Below are 15,520 nucleotides of genomic sequence, written 5' to 3'. Positions count from 1 at the left end.
TTTCCACAACGAATGAAGACACTTTTTTGTTAATTTTGATCTCGGGGAAACTTGATAACAACTATCGAGCGAGGTAGTTCAGAGGTAAAGGGAAACGCACGATTCAGATACCATCTGGTCTTCCACATTTTGGTTTTGCGATGTTAGCGTTAAGTCTGTTAAGGTAGGAACCGGCATGGTTCCTTTCAAAAGAACTCGGCCGTTTTCTTTCCTAATCCCTGCGCGATCTGAGTTTGTACTCCGTGTCTAATGACCTCATCGTCATATGGACGTTAAACGACAATCTTTCTTCATGTCCTGTTCTTCGCCACGGAAATGTAAACCACAGGGTAAAGAATTAGCTCCTGGAGCAATGAATATCTTGAGACACAAGTAACAGTCCGAAAAGGACATACACTATGTGATCAAAAGTATTCGGACACCCCCAAAAACATACGTTTTGCGTATTAGGTGCATTGTGCTGACAGCTACTGCCAGGCACTCCATATCAGTAGTCATAAGACATCGTGAAAGAGCAGAATGGGACGCTCCGTGGAACTCACGGACTTGGAACGTGGTCAGGTGATTGGGTGCCACTTGTGTCATAAGTCTGTGCGCGAGATTTCCACACTCCTAATTATCCCTAGGTCCACTGTTTCCGATACGATAGTGAGGTGGAAACATGTAGGGACACGTACAGCACAAAAGCGTACAGGCCGACCTCGTCTGTTGGCTGACAGAGACCGCCGACAGTTGAAGAGGGTTGTAATGTGTAATAGGCAGTCATCTATCCAGACCAAATTCCAAACTGCATCAGGATCCACTGTAAGTACTATGACAGTTAGGCGGTAGGTGAGAAAGCTTCGATTTCATGGTCGAGCGGTCTCTCATAAGCCACACATCACGCCGGTAAATTCCAAACGACGCCTCGCTTGCTGTAAGGAGCGTAAACATTGTACGAGTGAACAGTAGAAAAACGTTGTGTGGAGTGACGAAACACGGTACACAATGTGGTGATCCGATGGCAGGGTGTGGGTATGGCGAATTCCCGGTGAACGTCATCTGCCAACGTGTGTAGTGCCAACAGTAAAATTCGGAGGCGTAGGTGTTATGATGTGGTCGTGTTTTTCATGGAAGGGGCTTGCACCGCTTGTTGTTTTGCATGGCACTATCACAGCACAGGCCTACATTGATGTTTTAAGCACCTTCTTGCTTCCCACTGTTGAAGAGCAATTCGGGGATGGCGATTGCATCCTTCAACACAATCTAGCATCTGTTCATAATGCACAGCCTGTGACGGAGTGGTTACACGACAATAACATCCCTGTAATGGACTGGCCTGCACCAAGCCCTGACCGGGATCCTATAGAACACCTTTGGGATGTTTTGGAACGCCGACTTCGTGCCAGACCTCACCGACCGATATCAATACCTCTCCTCAGTGTAGCATATTGAATTTCAGCATTACCGATGGAGGGCGCCACGAACTTGTAAGTAATTTTCAGCCAGGTGTCCGGATACTTTTGATCACATAGTGTACGAATTTCACCGTTTGTGTGCACCTGTCAAGCGTTGCGAGGTACCTCTAAAATGTGAGAGCATGCACTTGGATAAGGAGAGTAGGAGCTAATGAACCGAAAGTCCCAGACGTCTGAGGCAGAGGTGACAGGAAGTCATTGGTGTTATTTTGCTGCCTGCTCTCCAGATTTGTGCGGGAGCACAGGTACGTCCAATAGATCCATCGGACATTCTAAAAACTTCGACTATGTCAAATGATTAATAAAGACGTGACGGAAGGGGGGGGGGGATATGGGGGCGGAAGTTTGCGTACGTGAAATACGAAATTCTTTGCTACACAGGATGTCCCGAGAGAAATTGTGAATATTCAGGAATAAGACAGGTACGATCACTCGAACCAAAAAATTCTCAGCAGAAGCGATGTGTTTCGCAGTAACGAAGATGAAAAAGTGCTCATAGCTCTTAAGGTAGGCACTTTACATCCTATGTTTACTGGATACTTTTTCTTGCATTGAGCGATACTATCTGCTCTCAAAACATGGAAAGGAAAGAGCTTGCAAAACAGTAGATTTGTTCATATCTCTTAAGATATGCATTTTAGAGCCCCTGTTTACTAGACCTTTTGCCTCGAATGATCGTTCCCGTCATATCGCTGTATATTGACCATTCCTCGTGGGACACACTGTAAAACGGTGACGAGCTGGCATTCGTGGCGGCGGTGAAGGGATATCATTGTTCATCTCCAGAATTCGACTGGGAAGAGGTGGGTGACGTGAACGTGCGGTACGGATTCGGAAATTAGAATGGAGTACAATCTCACAGTCTACATAACGGACAGGGAATGGTTAGGAGAAGAACACCAGCAGGACGTCATAAAAATAACTCGGGCGCCGAAACTAGTGATCGCGTAAATCTAGCTCGTGTTTTCACGTAAAATTTAAGACTGTTCTCGTAAATGGAGAATTGAGGACTGTGACGTATATCGACTTCTGACGAGTCTCTTGCAAAGACTACCACACAAGTTATAATAATAAAAGAAAATACCTTCTAAATAAAAATATTTGTCAGACTGTGAGATTGGATAGAGGATTCTGCAAGCAATGGAAAAAATGATCTAGACCTGCATTTGTACTCAGCAAGCCTCATTATGGTGTGTAGCAGAAAGTACCTGGTACCACTACTAGTCCATTTCTTTCACTGTACCACTCGCAAATAGAGGGAGAGAAAAACAAGTGTCTATATGCCTCCGTACTAGCCCTAATTCCTCTTATGGTCTCTTTTAGTCCTTAAACCAAATGTACGTTGACGGCAGTACAATCGTTCTGCAGTCAGCCGGTTCTCCAAATTTTCTCGACAGCGTTCCTCGAAAGGAGCGTCGCCTTCCCTTCAGGATTTCCCATTTGAGTTCCCGAAGCACCGCCGTAATACTTGCCGGATTGATATTGAAGCCCCTCTGAATTGCTTCAATGGCTTCCTTTAATCCGACCTGAGGTGGATCTCAAACACTCGAGCAGTACTCAAGAATGGGTTACACTAGTGTTCTGTTCGCCGTCTCCTTTACAGATGATCCACACTTTCCTAAAATTGTCTCAATATACCGAAGTCGACGATTCGTCTTGCCTACTACAATCCTTACATGCTCGTTCCATGTTCCCCCCTCTTCCACTCACGAATGGCGCGTGACAAGAATGCCTGTCGGTAAGCTTCGTATTAGCTCTAATTTCTCAGCGTTTCACATGGTGGTCATTTTGCGAGACATATGTGATCGAAGTAGCATGGTGCACGATTCTTAAGGGAATGTACTATCTCTACATTTCAATAGCAAACCTCTCCGTGATGCACAACGCCTCTCTTGTAGCGTCTGGCACCAGAATTTTGTTAAGCATCTCCGTTTCGCTCTCGCGCCGACTAAACGATCCAGTGAGGAAACGCGTTGCTCTTCGTTCCATCTTTTTAATATTCTTATACACACATAACAGCCATAAACATAGGCACTGGATCTGCTTCCGTGGAGTGTGACGAACGTCTTCGATGATCATATACGTAATCTAGTATAGAATGAGGCTTGCAGCAAGTGTCTGGCGCAGTAGTTAGATCGGTTACTGCTGCTACAATGGCAGGCTATAAAGATTTAAGTGAGTTTGGAAAGAGATCCTGCAAGAATGGGACTAACAACGACTGATGAGAATCGCTCAACGTGACAGAAGTGCAACCCTTCCGTAAATTGCTGCAGATTTCAATGCTGGGCCATCAACAAGTGTCAGCGAGCGAAAATTCAACGAAACATCATTGATATGGGCTTTCGGAGCCGAAGGCCCACTCGTGTACCCTTGATGAAAAAATGGCTCTGAGCACTATGGTACTTAACATCTATGGTCATCAGTCCCCTAGAACGTAGAACTACTTAAACCTAACTAACCTAAGGACATCACATACATCCATGCCCGAGGCAGGATTCGAACCTGCGACCGTAGCTGTCGCGCGGCTCCGGACTGAGCGCCTAGAACCGCTAGACCACCGCTGCCGGCTACCCTTGATGACTGCACAACATGAAGCTTTGCTCCTCACCTGGGCCCGACATTGGACTGTTGATGACCGAAAACATGTTGCCTGGTCGGACGAGTCTCGTTTCAAATTGTATCGAGCGGATGGACGTGTACGTGTATGGAGACAATATCATGGATCCATGGACCTTGCATGTCAGCAGGGGACTGTTTAAGCTGGTGGAGGCTCTGTAATGCTATGGGGCGTGTGCAGTTGGAGTGATATGGGACCCCTAGTACGTCTTGATACGACTCTGACAGGTGACACGTACGTAAGCATCCTGTCTAATCACCTGCATACATTCATGTCCATTGTGCATTCCCACGGACTTGGGCAATTCCAGCAACACAATGCAACACCCCACACGTCCAGAATTGCTACACAGTGGCTCCAGGAACACTCTTCGAAGTTTAAACACTTCCCCTGCCCACCAATCTCCCCAGACATGAACATTATTGACCATATCTATGATGTCTTGCAACATGCTGTTCAGAAGATATCTCCACGTTACGGATTTATGGACAGCCCAGCAGGATTCATGGTGTCAGTTCCCTCTAGCACTACTTCAGACATTAGTCGAGTCCATGCCACGTCGTGTTGCAGCACTTCTGCGTACTCGCTGGTGCCCACATGATACTAGGCAGATGTTTCAGTTTCTTTGGCTCTTCAGTGTATGTCTGTGGGCCGAATGACCTTCTTGCTGACGTGGCTTTACCTCAGTACAATAAGACGGCATGATGTTGTTCGTGTTGCAGTGTTTTAACGGGTTCGTTTATTGTTTTCTTGAAGACAGATACGTAAACAGCCCAACATTTACACAGGTGTGTATAGGAAATTCCAGCACAGGGGAGGACATTTTAATTGGAAATTGCTGCCCGGTATCGGCGCATAAACACGATATTGTGGTACCTTTGTTGTTAAGGAGATTGATGTAGCTTCCTCAAAAAATGGTTCAAATGGCTCTGAGCACTATGGGACCTACTTTCTGAGATCATCAGTCCCCTAGAACTTAAAACTACTTAAACCTAACTAACCTAAGGACATCACACACATCCATGCCCGAGGCAGGAATCGAACCTGCGACCGTAGCGGTCGCTCGGTTCCAAGCTGTAGCGCCTAGAACCGCTCGGCCAGCAACTTCCTCAATGGATAGTAAACATAGTTCAGCTGTGTGACTTAACCTGTTTGCAGCTTTCGTTTATGTCGTTTAGAACTTCGGTGCCAAGCCTTCATCTAAACGCACTCAGTTCCTACAGGTGACGAACTTAAGCAGGAAAACCTCACTCGCCATACATTTTTGAGCTACAGCTCAACTTATGACGTGGGATAACTGAGGGCTAGTGTGCGCATCAACAACGTAGCCTACTTACACTGTAAATGAAGGCAGAAGACAGCGTCTCGAGAATCCAGTGCTCTTGGGATTGGAAAGACGTCGGAATTGGCTGAGGAGGACATAAGACTAATAGTAAGATCATGCTGTGACTCTATTTTGGCCGAACATCTTACTACTCGCCTCGTTTATTGATAACCGGGGACAATAAAATCACGGCAGTCCAACATGCAGTCGAATCCTAATGACACAGCATATGAAACGTAGTTCCTAATGCTGCATTTACAAGCTTAATGGCAAATAAATTTCTTTCATATGTCAATAGCAACACCAGAATTCACGGAATTATCGGTGAAAGGCGAAATGTCAGACAGACTTGAATAGTGTTTCCTGTGAAAGAGAGTCTTCAGGAAGGTGTTGTTGCACATCTTTAGCCTCATGCAGGTCTTGTTACACACCACAGACAAAAGACTTCAGTAGACAGATCTAATTTCCTATGCAGTGATGCTGTACACTTCCCGCTTCCTTGCGGCAGGGATACAGCTGTCTAACTTTTAGTAAAAGTTGCAACATTCGTAAACAATAATGGATTATACGAGGATGCGCTGAGAAGTAATGCCTTCAAATTTTCTGTGTGAAAACTCCTAAAGCTTTTTCAATAAAACATTATTAACGTTCTACAGCTTCATTCTTCATGTCTACATATTTGCAGCCCTCTGCCGCTAGATGTTTTCAAATTGTAGTGTGCAACATGGCGATGTGTATCATAATTATGTCGGTGCGCGTAATCGAGTTTCAAATTCGAAGAGTTCGTCCACATATGGCGTCTCATACTTGGACAGCACAATTCAATGAAATTCCGACTAGAGAGTTTCGTGTGGAAATGGGGCCACGTTCTTGTTGGAAAGCTATGGATGATCCCAGGACTGTTGACGTATACCATCAGGTATTTCCAAACGCATTAGTAACTTTGACAGTTTTTCAAACCAACGTGTATTAGAAGGAGTTTTACTCTAAGAACTAGTCATGAAATAAGAACATTCCTGTGAATCAATCTGTTGAGAATAAAAAATCAGATATGCTTCACAAACTGTCCCAGGGCATCTACGCTTTGTGACAGCTATGTAGTATTCCTAATGACAGTTAATCGTTTTGTAGGATTAGTTAGTAATATTCATATCAACCTTAGACAGGGCACCTTAGTTAGTTTGTTGGTTAATTGCATGCTCCTTAGATCACATTCACGGTAAACCTTACAATGCGCAAGTTGACAGTTGAAAAAAAGATTGCATAAACAATTAAAAAAACTGTCTCACTACAATTTACAGATTTATGGCTGAAGACCGAAGTGTTCCTCTATGGTATAGAATGAACTGGTAAAGACAAATAACTTTAATATTCTTTTGAGAACCCTTCTGCTGCCTGTTAGAAGTTTTATTTCCATGGGTAGATTGTCAAAAGTTTCATATTTGTGGAATTCACTCCTTACTGTGCCAATGTTGGATTCACTAGTGGGAAGTCCACATCATTTTTCTTTCGAGTATTGTATTTACAAATATCTCTACTTCTTAACACGAAATTTTTCTGAGTATGGTACAGTGTAATATAGCAAAAAACTATTACTTTTACAGTATGACTCGATACCATACCAAAAAAACTTTCGTATTAATTGATTCTGGCCGTGGAAGCCTAGGCAGTTACCTCTCTATTAGGGAGACTGTAGTTGGTTGACATAGGGGGTTACTCAGCCCACAGCTTCTATTTCCTGCCACCACGAGTGCTTTCACCGTGATATTGGGGAATGTATATAACAGTGCACCAGCCACCGAAAATTTAGGCAGCTTTGGAGCGTCACGAAGGAAGGACCGTTGTTTCATCGTTACCACCGTGGCGCTTGTTAGTATAATTAGATATGGGGTCAGTTGGCGTAGCTATGACAGCTCGCCCCTCTCCTGTATCAACTAACCCCCCCCCCCCCCGATATTGTTCATTAAAAAATAAACATTTTCTGTAAGAAATGAATACAAACACATCACCCCAAAAGAAATTTGTCCTTTGCCAAATGTCAAGCTACGACATCAAACCACCTGTGGAAAAAAAAAGAAAGTTTACTGCTGCTCTAACAGATAGTACTATCAAAGATAGAATCGCAGCTGGCCAACAAGAAGAAAAAGCTATGTAAATTGAAGAAGGGCGACATGACTAAGGCTGGGAAGTCGAAGCAGAAACAACTTCCTTCAAGTGTTATTTCCTCTTGAGGAAATATTACAAAAAAAAAAAATCTATGCCAACTAGCCCCTATCTCCCCTACTCTCAAACTCCAATGGATTGTTGACACTGATTTTAACAATGAATAAATATATACTGGAAGGCTTTGATTAACAGTCACAATTACTTAAAAAGATGCCTGGAAGATGTACATATGTGAACCCCATACACAGTTTCTTTTTTGTAGTGAATATTTTTCGCCTGAGTGAGGAGTTACCGCATAATATCAACCCACAGGACAACAATGAACGAAAACTGTGAAATATGTTAACATTTATGTCCCTAAAGTTGCAAATATTCTCAAGGGAAACGCAGCTAAACCTAAACGCTTTAGTAGGCCTGCTATATGGATTTTTCAGTTTAATTAATGAAAAGCCGCTCCTTTTGCTTAATTAGAACTGTATTAAGTTCACACGACCCGTTTTGGCCTTTATGTTAGGCCTTTATCAAGTGTATCTGTAAGTTATGCTGTAGAGAAGCAAAATCAAATCATAAATTTACTATTTTACTTTGGTTTTCTATACACAGATACAGGTGATAGGCAAAATAATGTGAACAGTGACAGTAATTGGATGGTCGTGCTTGACGGTCAACAATGCTCGTAAGGAACGTGTTGCGCTGGATTGTGCGTGTTCAGAACGGATTAGGCATCAGTGCGGGTTGTTTACGAGTAGTGCACACTTCGTATTTGCATTCGGAGGCCGAAATCGACGTGCAATGGAAGACCTAACAGAGTTCCAAAGAGGGCAGATTATGGGAGCCCGATTAGCTGAGCATCAGTAACCAAGACAGCCAACTTATTGAATATTTCAAGAGCAACTGTTTCAACAGTCATGACAGCCTACACGGAACATGGAAAAACATCATCGTATAAAAGTAATAGTGGGCGCGAATCAAATATAAATGTCCGCATCTCGTGGTCGTGCGGTAGCGTTCTCGCTTCCCACACCCGGGGTCCCGGGTTCGATTCCCGGCGGGGTCAGGGATTTTCTCTGCCTCGTGATGACTGGGTGTTGTGTGCTGTCCTTAGGTTAGTTAGGTTTAAGTAGTTCTAAGTTCTAGGGGACTGATGACCATAGATGTTAAGTCCCATAGTGCTCAGAGCCATTTGAACCATTTCAAATATAAATGACAGAGATCGTCGTACGCTAACAAGAATTGTGTCAAAACAACACAAAACTATGGCGGCTAAAGTGACTGCAGAGTTCAATAGCCATCTTCCAGACCCCGTATCTATCGACACTGTCCGCCGAAAATTCCATAAAGCGAATATTCACGGACGAGCTGCTATACCGGAGCCATTAGCGACGACAACCAACGCAAAGAAGCGTAAAACATGGCAGGAGCATAAATCCTGACGGCTGATCAGTGGAAACACGTCATATGGTCCGACAAGTCAACGTTTTCGTTATTCCCAACATTGGGCCAGGTTTACGTCTGGAGAACGCCAAAAGAAGCCTACAATCCTGATTGCTTGATTCCAACGGTTAAGCATGGAGGTGGAAGTGTGATGGTGTGGGCAGCCATATCATGGTATTTTGTGGTACCATCATTACTCTCAAAGGTCGTGTTACAGCCAACGATTATGGTAACATTTTAGGTGATCAGGTGCATCCCATGGCTGAAATGTTGTTCCCCAACAATGATCCCATATTTCAGGATGATAATTCACCCATTCACACAGCCAGGACAGTACAATCGTTGTATGAGGAGCATACAACTGAACTGCAGCGTCTTCCCCGGCCAGCACAATCCCTTGTGGGCGGTACTGGAGCGCAGACCCCGGAGCGGATTTCGGCCTCCCTCTTCACTATAGGAGTTAGAAGAGGTTCTGATCGAAGAGAGGCATAATATTCCACAGGAGACTATACAGTCATTATAATCCAAGAAGAATCGCAGCTGTATTACGGACAAATGGGGGTCGAACCCCTTATTAATAAACCGTTCCCATTTAAGTACAGGTGTTCACATTATTTTGAATATCCCTTGTACACTTGATAATGGCCTAATATCAGGGGGGAAACATGTCGTATGAACTTAACAAAGTTAAAATTAAGCAGCTGAAGCGCCTTTTCAAGTGAACAACAGCAGCGGAATCATCATCATCCAAACATGGAGAAACTAATAATTTTCCTGTTTATGATTTAATCAATATTAACACCTATAAATTAGTACTGTATAGCCAGCTCATTTTATACATAGCGTTTTTTATACGTATCGGTAAGAGAGAGTGAATATTTTTGAGAGAACAAAACTGAATGATATGTATTTTTTCCAAGTTTAAAGGTAGCCTATCTGTGCAAAACCAATTAATAACTTTAAGAAAAAGGTAATCATGTACTACACTGTCCAGTCACGTTAATGTGACTGGACAGTCTATGGTCACAATCTTTTCTGTTTAACAGATTACCGGTTTCGGTCTTTAATGACCATCATCAGATCTGTCTCATAAAAACAAAGTCCTAATGCACTGCAGCCATAATGGCATAGTCAAGTGTAAAGTGCGGAATCAGCACCAGCATAGTTAAATACATATAAATCACATCACATGCAAACTTATTACATATACGGGTCACTCTGTTTTTTCGCGACGGTGTCGCAGCTTGTGAATGTGACCACTGCCTATCTTCAACGTCAGTGTGCAGTAACCACTCACAAACGGCAGGTGGCAGCACTAGCACTGGAGGGTATATAAAGCGTGTCGGGGGAGGCGGAAAACAGTACAGTTGTAATGAGGAAACGGAGCGATTTATCTGACATCCAAAGGGCATGATTACTGGATTTCGGGCCAAGTGTGGGAGCATAGCCGAAAGGACTTATTTTGCACTCTGTTTGCGCGCCGCCATCGTTAAAGTATGCCTTGCATGTCAAAATGGCGCTATCCAAAACCGGCGCTGAGGTAACTATGGTGCACCACGGGCCATAGATGACACGGGTGAACAACGGCTACGGAGATGTGTACGGGAGAAAAGATGGGAAATTGTTGACAACTAACGGCCCAGATGAACAAAGGGGTTAGAAACAGTGTCTCCTCAACGACTGTTCAGCGAACGTTACAGAATATGGGCCTCCGCAGCAGGCATCTGAATCAAATACTCATACTGAGTGCAGTTCATCGGCTACTAAGGCTGGAATTTTCAAACCGTTACCGCAACTGGACGTCCATTGAGAGATGACAGGTGGTCTTTTCAGATAAATTAGGTTTTGTGCTTCACCGGACATATGGCCGCCGGCTTGTGCGGCGTGAAGCGTCTGAAAGCGAACACACTGCAACCGGGAGGGAACGTTATGGTCTTTGGGAATATTTTCATGGGATGATCTCGTAATTCCGGGAGGCACAATGGCACGATGGCATCTTCCAGCTCGCTATAAACGTCCGTTGTTCGAAGAGCACCAGGATGAGTTTATCGTACACCCGTTGCCACCATACTCCTCGGATTTAAACCCAATCGAGAATTTGTGGGACCACTTCGATCGAGTTGTTCGCACCATGGATCGCCAACAGAGAAACCTAGCGCAGCTGGCCACGGCGCTAGTAGGCACGGCTTCACATCCCTGTCGGTACCTCCCAGAACCTCATTTACTCTCTTCCTACACGTCTCGCGCTGCAAAAGGTGGTTATTCAGGCTTTTACAGGAGGTCACATTAATGAACCTGGGACGTTTCCTTGTTGATATTTATTGGCTTGGCCTACCAATAATGATTGTACCACTTGGAAAAAAGGATTAATTCGTCTCCTGATTCCAATGAAGTGCTCAATCATAAAAAATATTTGTTTCAGTTTACAGCTGGACTTTTTTTACCACTGGGTACAGTTCTCGGTACAAATACCACCATTAAGCCATCCCCTGGGACGCAATCATCAAGCTCGCTTCCAAAGTAGGTGGGAGAGTAGGCAAAATAAATGTGCAAACATATACTGAAACAAACAGTTTTTTTTCTGTTTCTGTTGCGTGTGTTCCAATCCACAGTATGTCAGGAATATGAAAGCGTAGATGATTAAAATAGAGCATAAACAGTAACAGGTTCGTAGTCGAGCACTTCAGAACGCCAATTGCGATTTGCGCGAATGCAGGTAACGTGGCGTCCCTCTTTTATTACCCTAACGGCGTGTTTCCGAAATAAGAAGTATACATGGCATGCACTGAACCATGTACCCGATAAAAACTTAACTTCTCTAACAGAATAGTATGACCGACACTGTCAAGTGCCTTCTATAAGTTGCGGAAGAACCACAACTGACGATATTACACCATTTAAAATTTTATTATGTGCTCCGTGATTGAATAATAGGTGCATAGCTACGGTAAGTTATACAAAATGAGACCAATGCTCAACAGTCCTCCTGTAATGCACGTAAAATGCTATTAGCTTAGCCACAGAAGAGTACAATAAAATTAAGAAGGTGAATTGGTATAAAACAATATAAGAGAGAGATCTCTATAAAGCCGGGTTATAAAGTGAGGATGTTTTGTGAAAAAATTAAAACTTGAAATTTAAAATTCCTGTAGGAATAGTAGGTGATACAGTTTAGAGATCTTTTGAAGAGTTGATAGTTCTCACCGTCAGTCTTTCTCCTGAACTTGGTAACAGTTTTTTTCACCTGTACTTTGGTAACTGCTTCACAACAAGTCCTCGGAGCAATTGCGAGAAAGATTTATCAGTGGTTGTGTGAAAGTTCAGCTAAACAGGATATGCTTGCCAGAATTGAAAGCTAGTAAGGATTTTAATAGACATGACATTGTTTGGCAAGTCAGTGGGAAAGATATCTTATTTCTAAAATGAAAGGATAAAAGTCAGCTCATGTCTTGTCAAATTTTCATACCGCCGCCAAATTTCCACCATGGTGAGGAAAGAATGCAGCATAAAGTGTTTTGTGCTGCCCTCAGGACTATACTGCCAACACGAACAATGTAGAGAAACTTGACGAGGTGAAGAAATTCTATTAGACAGATCGAAATAGTAAAACATGGTGTCACGGAATGTTTTTTCATCTGCTTGATTCCAGTATAAACAAATTACATACAATGGAACGACCTTGAAGGTTCTGAAAAGCAAAACGTCAAGTAGTCTGACAAGTCTCGCATCTGACAGCACATCAGTGAAACCAACAAAAACACCCAAGATGAAAGTTCTGTAGCGTTGTAAATACCTGCCAGATAGAACGACACTTCATCATTATGCTACCTGCAGCATTAAGAAAAAGCAATTGATGACTCAGCTGATGTGTTCATAAGGCAAGGTGCCCCTCTGCCTCAGTAACAAGAAATATTGTTTCACGAGTTTTACAAAACAATGTAGAATGTATACTCCCTGAGAAAAAAAAGTGAAGCACCCAGAAGGGGAAGAGGAAACGAAATTACACTTCACGGGTTATGAGGGTATTAGACGTTATATCTACGATTAAAAAATCTAATCAAATTTATAAAGAAACTTGCAGCAAAAGCCCACTTATTAGTATGACGTTGCACTCCCTCAGTCCTGGTTGCATGCACTGATTCGATAGGGAAGGATGTCATAAAGCCACTGTATCCTCCCCTGAGGCAAAATGGCTCACAAATGTTTCTACTGATCCTTGATATCATGGATACTGACACTGGGACGGAGCTGGTCCCACATACGTTCTATCAACGAGAGATCTGAGGATCTTTCTGGCCAAGGGAGTAGCCCACAGACACAGCTGCCTTGTGTTTACGAGCATTGTCCTGTCTAAAAACAGCACAACGATACTGTCGCATGAGAGATAACGTATGAGGACAGAGATTGACTGTGACGTACCGTGGTGCCATCAAAGTTCCCTCAATCACTGCTAGGACTGATCTGAAGTCATACTCGATGGCTACCCACACCATGGCAACCTGATTAACACCGTTGTGCCTCTTCTAAACATTGAAATAATGGGATGTCTCCCCAGGTCTCCACAATAATCAATGATGACCGCAATCCGCGGTGGTGAAGACCAGCGATTCATGGCTTAATACGATAAGACGCTGTTCATCTGCAGTTCATGCTTCGCGATCACGGCACCACTCCAACGCAGCCGTTTCTGTTGTGGCGTTAACGGCAGACGACGTATGAACGGTAATTCCCTTGTCTGGCTGCTGCTAATTTCCGACCAATGGTCTGTGATGGGATAGATTGTTTCAGGGTGTCCATAACTTGTTCACTTATGCGAGGTACATGGGGTACGACGTGCTTGATGCACAATACAGCGATCCACACTTGTGATGGTCAGAAGTGGTCGACCGGAACCTTGAAAAAAAAAAAAAATGGTTCAAATGGCTCTGAGCACTATGGGACTCAACTGCTGTGGTCATTAGTCCCCTAGAACTTAGAACTACTTAAACCTAACTAACCTAAGGACATCACACACATCCATGCCCGAGGCAGGATTCGAACCTGCGACCGTAGCAGTCACACGGTTCCGGACTGCGCGCCTAGAACCGCGAGACCACCGCGGCCGGCCCGGAACCTTGACAACGACTATGTCTGCTACCACGTTCCCATACAGTGCAAAACTGAGTGCCCCACATACCTACATATTGCACGATTCAACCAGCCGACCAAATGGAGATTAAACGCTGTGTCACACGAGTACGTAGCATCTCCATGTCCTTCACAGTAATCACTCAACATCTATGCTGTACCCTCCCCTCATATACTCTACTAGGCCTGGTAACAACACTAAACACGAACAACACCAATGTAGCCGTTTCACCTGTCACGGAGACTTACAGTGCTAACATTTACATAACGGCCGATAGTGATTACGCGTGCAGAGTTGCATTGACATCCGATCACATCTTCTGCGTGTTCACTATTTTGTCATGTAGTGTATATAAGAACGTTTATTCGCTGATCAATTTTTGTTAATTCTGTAACACAGTTTGCAATAAAATAACAATTCCTTTCAAACCTCAGAATCTCTAGCCCCATCTTGCACTATGATAACGCATATATACCAAACCCATTAAATACAAAATTCCCTATCGGGGGTTAATATAATTTCTACCAGTCGATCGTAAATAATATACGCTTTTCGCAGAATACAGGAAATAACCTGTACTTTAAATATATAACACTGTCTCCTGCACACTACCAGCGGCACCGACCGACTCCTCGAGTTAGCGAGCTGCTCATACCTCCACGACATTCTTTTCAAATGCCGATGTTTTGGCCATTCAGCCTCCAGAACAGAAAGGCGCTGTGTTTGGTCACTTCTTGCTCATATTCACAGTACTACCGTAAAGTTCTGCTGCCTGTCGGCCCTTTAAGAAGTTTGTTCCCCAGGGGGTACTAGGAAACACCAGCCTTTCTGTGTTGGGAAACACACTCTTCTTTGAAGGTCAACTAGTCGGGATAGGCCACCACACGTTAGCCAGGTAAGTGGTATCCAGTCCTTTTCTTACGGCTGCAGATTAACCGCAGTGTTCCAGTCACTGTGTATCCGGAGCTGTCGCTCATTATAGCAGCCAGCACTCGCCGATAGTCACGGCTAGCAAATGATCCGTTACAGCATGATGTGTCATAACCAAGTAACATAGCTCGATGAAATTTGGACCATAATAAAAAGAGCAATTACAACACAGTACAGAAGATAACTGAAAGAAATACGCAATAGAACAAACAGAAATGACACTGCTATTCAAATACAATAATTACACTGAAGTTACCGCGATTCATGAGGGTCCCCTGGACATTACAAAAGGTGGGACACGTTTTTTAATAGGGTGTGTTATGACCATGGACAGCAATATATGCTCTCCAGTGTCCTCCCACGCTGACCACAAGGTTGGCATGGAGTTTTTGCGATAGATCGTTCAATTACTCCACCAACGCGGTTAACAACTGCTCGATGGGCATTAGTGCTTGTGGACGTTC

At 43.8% G+C, this 15,520-nt stretch overlaps 1 protein-coding gene across 4 annotated transcripts in view; it reads right to left on the bottom strand.

Annotated features, from left to right (window-relative positions):
* Window positions 1-15,520, bottom strand: part of LOC126248434 (carbohydrate sulfotransferase 5-like) — a 335,138-nt gene that overhangs the window by 128,132 nt on the left and 191,486 nt on the right. The window lies entirely within an intron of this gene.

Source organism: Schistocerca nitens, chromosome 3 (genome assembly GCF_023898315.1).
Source record: "Schistocerca nitens isolate TAMUIC-IGC-003100 chromosome 3, iqSchNite1.1, whole genome shotgun sequence".
NCBI classification, from domain to species: Eukaryota; Metazoa; Arthropoda; class Insecta; order Orthoptera; family Acrididae; genus Schistocerca; species Schistocerca nitens.
Note: the sequence above shows the minus strand (reverse complement) of the source record. Positions and strands in the feature narration are given on the sequence as shown.